The sequence below is a fragment of the Balaenoptera acutorostrata genome, chromosome 11 (assembly GCF_949987535.1).
Source record: "Balaenoptera acutorostrata chromosome 11, mBalAcu1.1, whole genome shotgun sequence".
Classification (NCBI taxonomy): Eukaryota; Metazoa; Chordata; class Mammalia; order Artiodactyla; family Balaenopteridae; genus Balaenoptera; species Balaenoptera acutorostrata.
Genome location: NC_080074.1, coordinates 11,690,722 through 11,701,730, shown reverse-complemented (window position 1 = coordinate 11,701,730; position 11,009 = coordinate 11,690,722). Strand labels below are relative to the sequence as shown.

The 11,009-nt window shown below is 49.9% G+C and overlaps 1 non-coding gene across 1 annotated transcript; it reads right to left on the bottom strand.

The window, feature by feature from the left end:
- Positions 1-9,872: 9,872 nt before the first annotated feature.
- On the bottom strand, positions 9,873-9,945 carry TRNAE-UUC (transfer RNA glutamic acid (anticodon UUC)). The gene has a single exon. It is a non-coding gene; the product is annotated as a tRNA-Glu (tRNA).
- Positions 9,946-11,009: the final 1,064 nt, after the last annotated feature.

Below are 11,009 nucleotides of genomic sequence, written 5' to 3'. Positions count from 1 at the left end.
ATCGTGATTGTTCTGTGCACCTACTATGTGCCTTTATGAGTGTAAGGACAACCCTAGTCATAAAAGTAACAGCAACATATGTTGTCACAGTTACTCTTCCCAGAACTCCTATGAGGAGACGTACACCCATAATGTGGATGAGTAAGTTGAGGCTGGGAGATGTTGCTGGGGAGACGTGGAAGGTGCTTGGTTGCCACCCAGGGTCTCTCCTTCAAGAGTGACTGTGCCTGGCTTCTTCTGATTTCCTTCAGGGCAAACACAGAAGTCTTTGATCCTTCCAGAGACAACAGTTTGATCTACACGAGAAATATACACACTCCTCCTATTAATACAGTTTTGATTCTGCTCCTTGTAAAAACTTATCCTGACTCTGAGATACTAATGGGGACCTCACCTCCTCCCTGCACCACGTCTGGATCCTTTGGGGACAAACGGTGTTACCCTCACCAATGCCCTCTATCCATGGGTGGTGCTACCTCCAGTTGGAGCCCCCTCCTGTACTCTGGACTCTTCCCTCCCACAGGCTTCTTCTCGCCACTGGGTTATCTGGCAGACACCTCAAACGCCACACATCCTAACCCCGGGTCTCCTCCATCCCCGACCCTGCCTCTCCTGCAGCTCCCTCCACCTGATTCCTGGTGTCTCCAGCCTTCTTGGGCTCCATCCATAAGCCCTGGAGTCATCGCTGGCTCCAATCTCTCTTAGACCCCGCATCGAGTCCATTAGGAAATCCTATATTCAGAATCGATCACTTCTCTCTGCTTTCACCCTGGTTGAACCACCATCCTCTCCTGTTTGGATCATCCTTTTGGCTTCCTAACCGATCTTCCTGTTTCCGTCCTGGCTCTACCTCCATCTGTCCCCAACACAGTAGCTGGAATGATCCTTTGAAGACATAAGTCAGACTGTGTCATCTCTCTGCCTGAGGCTGGGTGGTGACTCCCCATTTCACTCTGGGTAAAATCAAAGGTTTGAAGTGGCCTCCAGGGCCACTGACCTGGCCTCCTATCTCATAGTCCCCCCGCTGTCCTCTCTGCTCAGCCAGACGGGTCCCTTTGCTGCCCCCCAGCATACTAGGCACACTCTTGCCTTAAGGCCTTTGCACTGGCTGGTATTTCTTGCCCCAGATACACACATAGCTCACCCCTCACCTCTTTTGCATCTCTGCTGGACAACCTCTTCCTGCCTGGCCACACTAAGATCGCGTCACCCGCATCCCACACCCTCAAATCTCAATCCCACTCACGCTGTCCTACTTTTTCTTGGTTTCATTGCAAGTATCACCTTCTGACAACTTACACAATTTACTTAAGGTGAGTTAAGATCGCCATTTATTGTCTGACTCCTGAGACCAGCATGTCAACTCCTCAGGGGTGAAGTTCTTTGCCTGTTTTGCTCACCCACAAGCTTCTGGAACACAGCTTGGCTCAGGGTGGACCCTCTGTGATGAATCACTATAGTTTTCCTCTGATCCTCAACTTTCTCCCTAAAACTGGGGACTGGAGAGCATAAGTTCATTCCACTGGACAAGATATTGTTAAAATCTCCAGGAAACAAAGTGATTCTGCAGGGAAGGTTGATGACCTGGCCCCTGCCCCCACTTCCAGGCTCATCTCATCTACTCTGGTTTTCACTTTTAGGCTCTTCCAAGGTCAAAGCCCTTGTAGGCTCCTGCTCTGCCATACCTCAGGGCCTTTGCATATGCAGTGCCTCTTTCTGCCCGGTGGACTCCTGGGTGTCATTCAAAGTCCTGGTTAGGTGTTACCTCTTCCCTGAGGTCCTTTATTACCCTCCCACCCTCCTAAGTCCTGAGAGACTCCTTCCTCCCTCCAAATGACTTCTGTACCTCGAGTGCATTTCTCAGTGCGGGAGTCGCGTTGTCTCCTGAGGTCACGTCCATTGCACCATCAGACCGTGTGCTCCTTGAGGGCAGAGGCTGGGCTGTGGTCCTGTGTCTCTGGCCCAGGGCCTGGCACGTGGCAGTGGCCTGGTCAGTGTTTGTTTACTGCGAACGATGGAGCACATCTGACACAAGCCAGGAGAGGACAAAAACAGTTCTGAAGACCCTTTCAAGGTCACCAGCTGGCAGGGAATGAACAATCTCTTATTATTCGATCATTTGTTTATACTCTACTTTCAAGTAGGATTTGAGGCAGCCTGAGATGAAAGGCACAGACATGGCAAAAACAAAGCCTGCATCTCGAATGACACATCCCTTTCCTACAACTGCCTCTTCCTCGCTGGTGTGTAAACGTGCCCCAGTCTTAACAAGAGCACCCCCAAGCCCCCTGCCGCTCTATCTCCCTCTGCGGCTACCACTTTCAAGCCAGGCTTTCAACGATTGTCTCCGTTCAGACTCACTTCCTCATCCTTCCACTAAGCTGCTCTCAGCCAGGACAGCAGCTACCTCTATGTCACCAACTCCACTGGACGGCTTTCAGACCTCAATCACTGGCGCTCTGGGTAGCACTGGACCTTTTTTTTTTTTTTCTTAAAAGCATCGGAGTTTTTTTTTTTTTTATAAATTTATTTATTTATTTATTCATTTATGGCTGTGCTGGGTTTTCGTTTCTGTGCGCGGGCTTTCTCTAGTTGCAGCGAGCAGGGGCCACTCTTCATCGTGGTGTGCGGTCTTCTCATTGTCCTGGCTTCTCTTGTTGCGGAGCACAGGCTCTAGACGCGCAGGCTCAGTAGTTGTGCCTCACGGGCTTAGTTGCTCCGCGGCATGTGGGATCTTCCCAGACCAGGGCTCGAACCCATGTCCCCTGCGTTGGCAGGCAGACTCTTAACTACTGCGCCACCAGGGAAGCCCCCCATGGACCTTTTGATGTCTCTTCTTTTCTAGAACCCCTTGCTTCTCTCAGCTTACGTGCTACCACCCTCTCGAAGTTTCCTTCTACCTCTCGCTTTCTCCATCCCAGCCTCCCTTGCAGACGGCTCATCCTCTGCGCATCCCACAAACATCTGTGCTCCCCAGGACCCCCTCCCTGACCCCCTCTCTGCTCACCTACCCACTTTCCCTGAGCAGCTCTCTATTCCTTTGACTGCAGTTGCTAGTGGGATTCGCTGGGGGTAATTCTAGAAACAGATAAACCCCCAAACCTCAGTGGCTTAGCGCAGATAACGTGTTTTACTTGCTTTGCTTGCATAGAGTCCATTCAGCAGCGAGGAGAGGGGGGCTCTGCTCCCTCTGGTCATCCAGGGACACAGGCTCTTTGCACTTGGCTGTCACTGACCCTGGCTTTGTGTTCCAGGCAGGGAGGGGAGAATGTGCCTCTGGGCAGGGGCGGGGGTGGGGAGAGAGGGAGGGTGTCATGGATGAGGAGTGTGAGGTAGAGCGCAGGGTGAGTCAGGTGGCTCTGAGCCCCTGACCCAGACTGTCCCCGTAGACTCTGTGGCGAGGCTCTGTAGAAGCGTGGACTCCTCGTGCCCTGATGAGGAAGTCCCCTGTGGGCAGGGACAGGCTTCCTGTTCTCATCTGCTGCTCACATTTCTTGGGCCTGGGAAAGACCTGGCAGTTGGCTGAACCCAGGAGTTGGGCGTGTGGTTAGGAGGAGATGGGATCTGGAACCAGCCATGGGTGGCTTGCTGCTGGGGACTGCGCAGGGACATCCTGGCCAGAGGGCAGCTGTAGGACTGGCTCCTGCTCTATAAATTCATGGCCAGAGCATGGGGACTCACCCAGAGGACTGACTCAGCCTTCCCGCCGGTGCTCAGAGCCTGTGCTGGGCGGGCGGCATGGCTGATTGTCAAATCCATCACGCAGGGTCAGTGGCATGACAGCGGGCGTGTGTCACTGGCTCTTGAAGCCAGGCAGGCTGGACCCTCCGTCCTCTTCAAAGGAAAGGAGATCTGACAATCTGACATTGATTGAGCACCTACTGTGTGCCAGATCTTCTCCTAAGTGCTTTACATCCATTATCATTGAATTCTCAATGATAATTCTCAATGATAATGATAATGAGCCCTGGAAGGAAGGGCAGGTCATCATCCCCATCTCACAGGTTAAACCAAGATTTAAGGAGACTTAGGAAGCTTAACATATGAAAATAACAAGGAGGATGCCCAAAGATTGCACATTGCAAAGGCCCAACAGCTGATTTTTGAACTCTCACTTGGCACACATGTTTAACTCTTCGATAGAAAGGAAAGGGGTGTGGACGGCATGGGAATAACTGGGCCTACAATCCAGAGTCCAGCACTCACTAGATGAGTCATGTTGTACGAACCATTTTAACCTCTTGAAGACTCAGTTTTCTCATCTGTCTAATGGGCACAATAATGCTGATCTCCCAGGGGCAAGTGAAAGAGATTAACAAACTGTAAAGGTCTGAGTATTTTGTTTATTTAAGCTGCTGCCATCTCCTGCTTAGATGTTTCTTAAGGGTCTTCTCTGTTTTGCTCTCATTCCTTCCTCTGCAGCGTCTTCTCTGCACAGCAGCCAGAGGGATTTTTTTTTTTGAAACAGAAATCAGTTCATGTCAAGTCCTTGCTTAAAATCTTTAGCTAGGCTCACATACATCCCCAGTACCCTGTGTGACGTGGCCCTTCCTGTCCCCCCAAGGCCCACCTCTTGCCACTGCCCCTGCCTTTAGCTCTCTCTCTCTTCAGCTCCCTGGCCATGTTTCAATTCTTTCACCATACTATGCTCTTTCCTGCCCCTGGGCCTTTGCACATGCTCACCCCTCACCCTGGAACATACTTTTCTTATGCTCGTCACCTGGGCAACACCAGTTCCTCCTTCAGACTGCAACAGAAACTTTCTCAGGGATGCTTCTTTCTGCCTTCTCTCTAAATTAGGTCCCCTGATTTTTCTCTCTTGCAGCACTCCGTATGTTTCCTTCACCCTGTATAATCTGTCATAGTGTTTTTACTTGTGTATGTGGTTTGGTGTTTCTGGAATTCTCTCCAGAGACTGCGTGGGGACAGGCATCTTGTCTGCTCTGCCCACCATCATATCCCTGTCCCCCTGCTCGGTGCCGGGCACACAATGGGCACTCGACAGTTTCAGTTAAACAAATGAAGATGTTTCCTGCCGTTTCCCCAAGATGCCAGAAATTGCCCGCTCCAGTCCTGTGCTGGAAAGAGCCGAGGAGACGGAATCATGCAGTTGTCAACCAGGAGTAGTTCTAGAGCTCTTTTCAGATCTCTAATCTCATTTAGCTCAGCCCTCAGGACATTTAAACCTTGATTTCATCATCTATAAAATGAAAGTCACTTGGGCTGCCTCTTAGGCTGGGAGGTTAGATGTGGTAAAGTATGGAAGTACCCGGGACAGTGAAGTTATAAATAAAATGTTGCTTCTTCCCCATTTTACAAATGTCCCTGATGGCTCTGGGGGTGATAGCTCTATTTTGCAGACGAGGATACTGAGGACCAAAGAAGTTAAGCAGTTAGCCCAAGAACACAGCAGCAGAGCTGGGCACAAGGGTTCTCTGTGTTTCCTGTGAGATCAGGCTGGCTCCTTCACCTGCCAGCCGTTGGAGGAGGTCCTCCTCCACTCCCAGGCCCCAGGGAGAAGCAGGAGGAGCCCCTCTGGTTCCAAAAGAGCAGCCCGCCCATCTCCGTCTCCTGCCCCCGGGCCAGGTCCCCTCCTTGCATCTTCCTGGAGACGGCACTGCGGCCACCTCTGCAGAGCCGGCCCCAGATGACGAGGTTCTCCTCTCCCCGGGACCATTGGGACACTGCTCAGCAAGTGACCTATATTAATCTCAAGTGCTATTCGCCGTCTTGGTCCCCTCCCACCCAGCATGCGACCCCACCCTGCACAAACACCTCGATCTATCCAAGGACGTTGCAAAAATAAAATGATCACAACCTGGCCCTCCGGGAACCTCGGCTTTACAGCGTGTCCTGCTCTGAGGCAGATGGCATTCACAACCTAGTTTGAGGAAGAGGAGAAAATGCAGGGAGGAGCTGGGACGGGGAGAGAGTGAGGCAGATGCTCACGCATTTGAAAGGGCGAGGGCGGATGAGATGAGAGAGATGGGCGAGAAAGGGGCCAAAACAGGGGGGAGAAGACAAATTAGCAAAAGAGATTCAAGGGTGATAACAGGGTTAGAGGGACTAAAATGTTGAAAAGAACAAAAGGAAGTCCTAGAAAGAACAGTAAGTGGATGGAATAGAGAAGAGACAGAGTCCTGGAAGAAAGTTGTTGGAAGAGGAAGAATAGGATGAAGGGGACAAAGAAATGAAAAGTGGATGAAATAGACCACCCGCAAGACAGGATTGGCTATTTGTTGGAAATAGAAACAGAGAACATAAAACAGAACAAGAGTATACAAAACCTCAAGGCTAGAGAGCTGGGGAGGAAGGGCTGGTCAACAAGACAGGAAGCAAGTTCGAGCAGGTCCGGGGCAGTTGGGGTCCTTAGGCAGAGTGAGTAGACCAGCATCTAAGATCTGGGCAAGGCTGTGGACCAGCCTCTGAGAGCTGGGCAGGGCTGGAGCCCAGCCCAGGCGTGTCCAGCCCACAGAGTCTGGCTCCTCCACGGGGTCTTTCCCAGACTCCATGCCTGCCCCATCCTGCCCGAAGTCATCAGTCCAGGGAGTCCTGCTGCTGGTTGCCAAAGCGCAATCTGCCCTCTGAGCCCCAGGTCACAACTATGGGCTTGATTTCTCTCTTCTTCAACCTTCACACATTGGATCCTGTGCAGCCAAGGGCTCTGTCTGGGAATTTGTAGTCTGTCCTGGGGCCATCCTGGAGTTTGTCTCCAAATGTGCGTAAAAAAACGCAGCTCACTCAGAGTTATGGTCCTTCTCTCTCCCTTTCCTTCATTTATTATTATTTAAAAAAATATTTATTCGTTTAATTTATTTATTTGGCTATGCCAGATCTTAGTTGCAGCACGCGGGATCTTCGTTGCTGCATGCGGGATCTTTAGTTGCGGCATGCGGGATCTTTTAGTTGCGGCGTGTGGGATCTAGTTCCCTGACCAGGGATTGAACCTGGGCCCCCTGCATTGGGAGCTTGGAGTCTTAACCGCTGGACCACCAGGGAAGTTTCTCCTTCATTTATTTAGTTGACGAGTATTAACTGAGCACCTAGTTTGTGCCAGGCCTCTTCCATGAATGAGACCCACAAAATCCCTGCCCTGTGGCACTTCTAGTTCCTTCTTTCTCCCTCTTCCTTCCTCCCATCTTTGCCTCCTCCCTTCTTTTTTGCCCTGATTCTTATATTCACCCCCAGTTGCATCAGTTATTTTTGCTGCATTAAAAACCACCCCAAATCTAGTGGGGGGATGTGTGTCAAACAAAAACAATCACTAATTATTATTATTATCTGTCATGGTTCTGGGGGTGATTGGGCTTGGCTTGGTAGTTCCCGCCTGGGGTCTCATGGGGTCACAGTCAAATGGTGGCTGGGTTGTGACTGGAGTCCTTCCGAAGGCCTCCTCTCTCGTATGGCTGGGGGCTGGGACGTCACCTGGAGCTGGCAGCCAACATGCCTGTACTTGCTCTCTCCATGTGGCTTGGGCTTCCTCACAGCATGGTGACTGGGTTCTAAGAAGTTGTTTTGCCTTTAATAACCTATCTTCAGAAGTCACATAGTGTCACTCATGTTGTACTCTATTGGCAATAGTGTTATAGTCTAAGGCAGTCACAAAACTCCGTCCAGGTTTAGGGGGAGGGGACACAGACCCCCACCTCTTGGTAGGGCAGTTGGCTGATCACCTGTAGGAAGATCATGTGGGAGGATCTTTGGAAAATACAATGTACCATCATGTACCCTCTGGTCAGAATGATTCATAACAACTCACATTCCTCGCTGTTATGTTGAGCTGTGTCACTCCACCTGGAAAATTCATATGTTGAAATCCTAACACCCAGTACATCAGAATGTAACTATATTTGGAGATGGGGTCTCTAAAGATATGATTATGTTGGAATGAGGTCATTAGGGTGGGCCTTAATCCGATAGGACTTGACCGGTGTCCTTATAAGAACAGGAAATTTGGACACAGACCCATACAGAAGGAAGACAATGTGAAGACATACAGTGACAAGACTGCTATCCATAAGCCAAGGAGAGAGGCCAGGAACAGATCCTTCCCTCATGGCCCTCGGAAGATCTTGATCTTGGACTTCTAGCCTCCAGAACTGTGAGGAAGTAAATTTCTGTTGTTTAAGCCCCTCAGTCTGTGACTTTGTTATGGCAGCCCTATAACAAACTGATACATACCTCCACATGCAAAATATATTTATTCTCCTCTCCCAAGACCTTGTCATCTAAATCAGGTGCAGGTAGGGACACGTCTCCTTAGGTGGAATTCCTTGGGTACAAATCCTTGAGCACCACTCCTCTCAACAGGAAGATCTGTGAGCTAAAGAAACAAGTTCTCTGCCCTCTGCCCCACAGCCAGCAAACAAAGGTGACACAGGCATAGGACAACCATCATAGACACTCCCACTAAAAGAAGGGATGCAGGGGGCACACAGCAGTCACTGGACCATAGCAATTCTGAAATCCATCTGGGAACATGTTGCCAATTCCTTGATTAGTGCTCAGTCCACCTACCTGAGAATGATTCTTGTGGCTCTTGACGCTGCCCTCTAGGTTCTTGCTTCTTTTCTCTGAGACATTCTTGTATTTCCTTAAGAAATGACCAGGGTCTGCAGCTGAGTAATTTTCTTAGCCTGCCTCCTACCCATAGAGATTTGAGGGTCTAAAGATCTCTCTTTTCATTTGGTGTTCTCTCTGTCCCACTCATTCATAGCCCAAACAATTCTTTTCAAAGTTTTGTGGGTTTCCTATGAAACAATTTGTAATTCATTCCATTTGACAAAAGGCACACCCACAAAGTTCTTTTTTATTTTGGGCTCCTGGCAAGGCTGCCCTTGAGATTCTTCAAATTTCGATTATTTAACAGAAAGGGTCTACAGCATATGCTGTTAAGATCCTCAGAAGGATTTTGTGGGTTTGAGAGGGTCTATGAGACACTCGAAATTTTTCTCAGGTCTTAAAAAAAGACTTTATAGTCACACCTTGGATTCATGTTTACACCGTTTTCCTGATAGTGGCTTTGATCTTTGCCTGGGAGTCATTTCTTCTCTTGAGAATTATTTGTCATGTGGATAGATTGGGAATGAGAAAAGTGTTCAAACCCAGAAAGTCCTCGCTCCTCTATATTGAATAGTCTGTTCTTTGGCTTCTTTTATTGACAGAGGCAGGATTTGCACCCAAGACTCTCTGTTCTAAAAGCCTGCACTCTTGTTGAGAAACTCTGTTGCCGCTTTGAACACTGGGGCACCCAGGGACTTTATTAAGTCCTAAAGGAAGGGTGGGGTCAAAGCAGGTGGGAGAAGGAAGGGCATGTGAGGCAGCTGTACCACATGAACAAAGGCACAGAAATGGGGGAAACACACAGTGTGGAGGGAACAGCAAGCCTCCAAGAGTGTGGTTGCTTCCTATCCCTCTTCCCTTAGCTTTATCTCCAAACGTCCAGTTCCTCCTTCTCAGTCCCTTGGGACCACTTTTCTTTCTTTCTTTTTTTTTTTTAAAGAGAAGTTCTTCTTATTTTTTTTTTTTTTTTAAATAAATTTATTTATTTATTTATGGCTGTGTTGGGTCTTCGTTTCTGTGCGAGGGCTTTCTCTAGTTGTGGCGAGCGGGGGTCACTCTTCATCGCGGTGCGCGGGCCTCTCACTATCGCGGCCTCTCTTGTTGCGGAGCACAGGCTCCAGACGCGCAGGCTCAGTAATTGTGGCTCACGGGCCTAGTTGCTCCGCGGCATGTGGGATCTTCCCAGACCAGGGCTCGAACCCGTGTCCCCTGCATTGGCAGGCAGACTCTCAACCACTGCGCCACCAGGGAAGCCCTCTTATTTTATTTTATTTTATTTTGGCTGTGCTGCCTGGCTTGTGGGATCTTAGTTCCCTGACCAGGGATTGAACCCGGGCCCTCAGCAGTGAAAGTGCAGAGTCCTAACCACTGGACCACCAGGGAATTCCCTTGGGACCACTTTTTATGTCCCTTTTGCAGCACAAGCCCTATGATATCCTCCACACTCCACTCTTCAATGAGTTGGCTCACAGGGGTCCCGTCTTCCCTAAGAATGCCCTTCCTCATCTTGCCAGCCTGGAGAGTGCCTTACTCCCCTGTCAAAGCCAAAGATGAGTGCCACCTCCTCTGTGAAGCCTTCCATGTACGTTAGCATTTGCTAACTGTTACAAATACACCCCAGCACCACAGTGGTTAACACACAAGAGTTCATTTTTCGCTCAGAGCACAGTTGAGTCAAAGTTGGCTGGGGTGAGGTAGGTGAGCTCTGTTCCACACAGCTATGGGGGGGGGGATTCAGTTCCTCTGTGCAGTGGCTCTACCATCCTCTAAGACAGGCTGGCAGACGAGGACCTGTTTTTGTAAATAAAGTTTTATTGAGACACAGCCACGCCCATTAGCTACATAGCTGCCATAGAGACTGGATGGCCCACAAAACTTAAAATGTCTGCCCTCTGGCCTTCACAGAAACATTTGCTGACCCTTGCTCTAGGGCTCTGTAGGCCTATGAAGGAAGTGTGGAAGATCTGGGGGGAGGTTTCTGTGGGCCAGGCCTGGAAGTGCTGCACCTCACTTCCTCCCACATTCCACTGGTGACAGCTAGTCACATGACCCCACCGAGCTGCAAGGAAACTGGGAAATGTAGTCTTTCTGGTGCTCAGGAGGAAGATGAAGCAGGGTTGGCTTGGCACACAGGCTTGTCCTTCCACACCTTTCCTACTCCGCTTTGCTCCCTGCACGAATGCCCCCCACTCCCATGGGATGGGAAGATCCCGGAGGGCCGGGACAGTACCTGTTTTGTTTAGCACCACCTGCCCCATGCTCAGCACAGAAGAGGTGTTCTAGAGACAGTTACTGAAGAAAGGAATGAATCTGTCTTTCGTGCACGCTCCCAGAGCTCTTCGTAAATACCTCTGATCTGGCACTGACATCATTGTGTTTTACTCATTCTGTGCCTGTTTCCCCACTCAGATTCCTCTCTCTACTCCACCAGTTTGTTTTGGGGCATC